This window comes from Hyperolius riggenbachi, chromosome 8 (genome assembly GCF_040937935.1).
Source record: "Hyperolius riggenbachi isolate aHypRig1 chromosome 8, aHypRig1.pri, whole genome shotgun sequence".
Lineage (NCBI taxonomy): Eukaryota > Metazoa > Chordata > Amphibia > Anura > Hyperoliidae > Hyperolius > Hyperolius riggenbachi.
The window spans coordinates 150,978,544-150,983,976 of NC_090653.1; the positions used below are offsets into that span (position 1 = coordinate 150,978,544).

General features: G+C 48.8%; 1 long non-coding RNA gene across 1 annotated transcript; it reads left to right on the forward strand.

Annotated features, from left to right (window-relative positions):
* The first annotated feature begins 1,027 nt into the window (after positions 1 to 1,027).
* Positions 1,028 to 4,644, forward strand: LOC137528349 (uncharacterized). Its single transcript, XR_011023369.1, has 2 exons — positions 1,028 to 1,431; positions 2,797 to 4,644. It is a non-coding gene; the product is annotated as an uncharacterized lncRNA (long non-coding RNA).
* The last annotated feature ends 789 nt before the right edge of the window (positions 4,645 to 5,433 follow it).

Consider the following 5,433-nt stretch of genomic DNA (forward strand, 5'->3'; position numbering starts at 1 on the left):
TGTATTACTGCGTAGGCGCAGAATGCTCCTGGGGACAGGAGTGTGCAGAGGTGTGCGCACAGCCAAGCCATGCATGCGCAGAAGACTGCGAGTCATAGCAACTTATCGGAGGGGCCGATGAGGTTGGCGAGGGAAGCCACGGTACATACGGGGCTGGAGGAAGCCCCAGGTAAGTATAAATTAGCGCTAGTGAACCATCTCTGGTTCACTTTAATAACGCAGCGGAAACGCAACAGTGTGTACAGGCCTTTTGCCAGTTCAGCGCTCTTTCACATTAGCCAACTGGTGCACGGACCTGTTTTCGTGCACGCGTTGAGAGACATCGGGAAGTGGCGGTGCAACGCTGATTAGCTATAGTGAATTCGTTATTAACCTAGTGGGAAAATGCCGCAGCTGGACGTTGCAAAGCTCTGGAACGCTTCGTCTAATGTAAAAAGTTAACATGAAAGTCAAATACACTTTCATGTTCCCTTTCTAAACGCAGTCTAGGAACGATCCGTCAAAACGCACAGATCAGCTCCTGGCGTGAAACAGCCCTGAGCCAGATTTTAACTGGTTATGTTTTTACTGTAGTGGTCTTTTGAAGATCCTCATCATTCAAATCTAACACACTAGTAATTATTATACAATTGCACCAGGGATAATTATCCCTGGTGCATGAGTGCAATGCCAGCTTCCATCCCTTTCTACACTACTATCTTTTCACACAGGCAGTTCAGTTATAGAGGGGTGGGGCTGTGACACTGAGCTGCATGTGGCAGTGCTTGGAACAGGGAAAACAGTTGTTTTACAGGGGGCGGGGCTACACTTAGAAAAGGTAGAAGACTGAGTTGCCTGTGACAGGGGGCGGAGCTTTGCTTGGAAATAGGGAGAATTGCTAGTTGTCACAACCCCCCTGTCACAGGCAGCTCAGTCTTCTACCTTTTATAAGTGTAGCCACGCCCCCTGCAAAGCAGCTGTTTTCCCTGTTCCAAGCCCTGCCACATGCAGCTCAGTGTCACAGCCCCACCCATCTATGTGACAGGGAGCTGTGCTTTAACTTTGCCAAATGTCGCCCTCTGACATCACCCCTAGTATACAAGTCCGTATAAATTCTCTCAAAACCCCTTCAGGCCTGTCCTAGTAATTGCTCTGGCGGCCACCAGGGGGAGCTGCTGACAGATAGGAGTAACATGGGCACTCACATATGGCTGCTGCTCTGCTGCCTCCTGTAGCTAGACGGGGACTCGTTCCTGTAGGCGGAGCCTCTGCCCGGGAATGCCACTCTTGTCTGTGAAGCCTCGGAGAGTCTGGAGACGCGTCCTCCTCTGGTCCCGCCGCCGTCACTCTGCCAGTCCGCACGGGCTGCTTCTCTATGACGTCACGTGCAGGAGCTCAGGGTCTGCAGCTGCACGGGACTCCTTGTGACGTCAGCAGGCTATCCCTCTGCAGGTGTGTGATGTGTGTGCTGCATCCAGCCTGCCTGACAGTATTTATATGTGTATATTATTGGGGTTACTGCCGAATCCGATCCTACTCATCCTCTAATTATATTGCTGGTGACATTCATGTAATAGTATAATTACAGCAGCACTGGTGCTGTATAGGGAGGAGAGGATCAGCCTGACACCAGCAAGCTCTGATGGGTTCCCCTTCTCATGCCCCTCCCCCACTGGTGATCACATGGCCAGCAGGCATACCACCAGGCTATAACACGGCACTCCACAACAAAACTGGTCCCCATGACTAGTGATGAGCGAAAATGACAAGACAAGACAAGACAAATAACATTTATATTGCGCTTTTCTCCTTGCGGACTCAAAGCGCCAGAGCAGAGCAGCAGCCACTAGGGCGCGCTCTATTGGCAGTAGCAGTGTAAGGGAGACTTGCCAAAGGTCTCCTACTGAATTAGTGCTGGGTTACTGAACAGGCAGAGCCGAGATTCGAACCCTGGTCTCCTGTGTCAGAGGCAGAGCCCTTAACCATTACACCATCAGCCAAATGCTGAGTGAGTGTGTGTGTGTGTGTGCGTGCGTGCGTGCGTGCGTGCGTGCGTGTGAATTTTTGCAAAAATAATGTAAATTATGACTTTCAAGCGAAAATGCCACTGAAAATCATTTGTGATAAGGCTGTGATTTTTTTTGGTTTTTTTTTTTTTGAAGAATAGGTTGAGAATAACAGGACTGATTGTAGGAGAACAGTGAGTGATGGAGGGGAACGAGAGGCGTGATAAATATTTGCTTCTACCCCCCTACCAATTGCACCATTACTTTTTACCAGAGCCTTTTTTCTCTGGTATCCTTTGAGGCAAATTTCAATGAGTGCATCTGCAGCTAGGAATGAACAGCAGAGACACACCCCACCTGAGAGTTTGAGGTCCCGCTTCCACAGATGCAAAATTCACTGCGTTTTCCCACATGAGATTCGGATGGAGAAACGCAACCTATTGAAATCAATAGGCTGCAGTCCTATTCGCATGAGCGGGGCAGCATGCTGGATTTTTCCGCATCACACATCCTAATCCCTATAGCTGTGCTACGGCTAGAGGGATCTGGGTGTGTCTCGCCTCACAGCTGTGCCGTTATTGTGTCACACAATATACATGCTTAGCACAGTGGAAACAAGCCCTAACCGTGCTCACATTCCTTGCCATCAGTATGTTGATCAGAATGAGTGGCTAGGGCTAGCAGCTACTCTCTGTCTCCAGCCATTGCCATTAGCAGCATTCAGTTATCAGAGATTGTTTTATCTTTATCTACATCCCTTCTTTAGCGCTGGTTGTAAAGAATCTGCTCAGAATCTCTTTTTTGTTTCTAGGCATTTCCCGCATTACCAGCGTGTGTATGCAGAATGGAGGAATCCCGGAGGTAGCGGAGGACAAGCTGAGGACAGCTAATGTATCACTTGCACTGAGCACCGGGGGCCATTTAACATTAGGGGGGACAGCTCCAGGGGTTTCGTCACATTCATTGCTTGTCCCTAAATTGCATACCTGTACTGCCGCAAACCGGATTGTGTAAGTTGGCCCTACATCTTGCAGCAAGTGCGATCGACTAATGCGACCAATTTCGGGCTGAAATTGGTCGCATTGTCGGTTGGGCATGCACTTGGTGGCACCAATTTTCATCCTATTCGATTATAATAATCAAATCAGATGGTCAATCAGGCTTTATTGGTCTCACTCATATTGCATTCTGTCTCTTTAGGAGCAGTTAGTAATGCAATAACCCCTCACATCCAGTTAACCCCTTCAAATAGGTTGCATTTTTCCTGCCAGTCATATCCACCTCTTGAGTACATTGGTACGGACTCACTGACCTCTACTGCAGACTGAATATCAGACAAGTGCCTTAGTTATACCCCGGCCAGCAGTTCAAGCTTGAACCTGACCTGTATAATACTGCTGATCACTAGTAACTCTACTTCTCTACTTGCTGAATGTTAGAGCATGACCGTCAGTATGATCTCTGTTCACTTTTATTACATGTTATTCTCTTTCATTTAAAGTAATCCTGTAATGTAAAAAATGCCCCTAGGGGTACTTACCTTGGGAGTGTGATGCTTCTGGATCCTAAAGAGGCTTCCCCCGTCCTCTGTAGCCAGTGCAATCCAGCGCAGAGACTCCCGAACTGCCCACAAGCATAATAAGCCTGTGACACACCTCACGCAGGAGCAGTAGCGACTTTATGATGAGCTCCAGCGGAAATAACTGAGCCTGAGATACGCTCTACTGCGCAGGTGCAGCCACCTCATACTTGTGCAGTACAGCGGACCCGATCAGGCTCGGCTATTTGTACTGGAACTGAAAACCGCAAGTACGCCTGCGCTGGGGGCGTCACAGGCTTGTTATAATACTGGAGCCGGATGACTACTGCGCCTGCTGGGATTTCTGGGGAATACCAGCGCTGGAAGGGGGGTGCTGAGAAGTACGGGGGAAGCCTCTTTAGAATCCAAAGCCCCCCCCCCCTCCTGAGGTAAGTTTCCCCTTTAGTGGCACTTTTTTCCCTTACAGGCTCACTTTAAATTAGTTTGTAAAAGCACAAATGATTGCACTGGTAATATCGTAAAGGAACAGCCCAGGCCTGTCACAGTAGTAGGGCTATAAATGCAGTTCCCAGGTATTTTCATGTATGTTTCATAGCCTTATGTTGAATATTGTGAATTAAAGATTCAGGGGCCTCTCACACTGGTGCGGTGCAGCATTTTATCGCAGCTTATGCCAGAGAAAGTCTCTGGGTGCTTTCATACGCTTTGGGCTGCGCCTAAAGTACCATGTCTAATGCGAGAGTAAACCTACATTGAAGCGCGACTGTTGTGGTGAGGTACGCGCACTGGAAATGTGTAAGTCTATGGCGATGCAGGGTTTTTTAATTTATGCGACGGCATTGCGTCGCGCATGCGCGAAGCATATTTTTATAATATGCTTCCATGCACTTCCATATTTCCTGGAACAGGAAGTGAGCGCAAGCAAGCATCACTTACGGTTTGGCTGTCGGCCAGAAGGGGATTACCGCGTATTATCTTTGTAATCCCCGAAGGCTATTTTTGGACCACACCACTAACGCAGATGTGAAATTGGCCTCAATTGATGCAATAATACGCTCTTGGAAATGCAACCGTTTTTGTTATTGTTATAGCTTTCAATAAAAATATTGTATCAGAAAAGGAGCAGTCATGTGACAGCAATTATTGAACTGGTTAATAAACTTCATAATGTAGTGTCCACTACAAGAGGCTTCTACATAGAGTACACTGAACACTGTAAGTTTAGGGACAGTGTTTAACAGGAAGTTCAGGCTGGAAGTCACAAGAACACTTTGTGCTGGTCACCTATCAGTGGTGCTAAAGTGTGACACAGTTCAGCACCTCTGCTGGCCGCCTTATAGCGCCATGCATTGTGACCTTATTGTGTTCAAGTGAACGGGACTGCCTGACTCCACTGCTGGAAACCTTGTATGGACACATTTGTTCACAGCGCTGCAGCTCCGGCAGTATGATCTATGCTGTGCTAGTGGAGGGGACTCCCAGGCAGTGGCAGTATGGAGGGTGTGCAGAGCAGTAGTGATGGGAAGGACTGCTAGCTGGCGCACAGTCCCTGTGTAGTGACTGCGCTACTTCTGGGTTGGCAAGGTCCGTCAGTAGTGCGCAGGCCCTGGCCCAGACTGTGCGCATCCTTGATCGCGCTCCTGCGGTCAGGAGCACCCTGTGAGACATCGTGCTCATGTGCAGACCGCTCCCAGCAGCGGGTACGATATGAAGGATGTGCGTGGCTGAGCCAGCGGCTGCACACTACTGATGGACGTCCCCGACCTGGAAGTAGCTCTGAGGTCACTTGTGCGGCAGCAAACAATTTGTGGCAACACTACAGAGCACCATTTGTGCAACCTGGGCGCACTGATCAGACCCTGATTCTCAGAGCTCTTACAAACACTCGCAATACAGTTTTTCACAAAA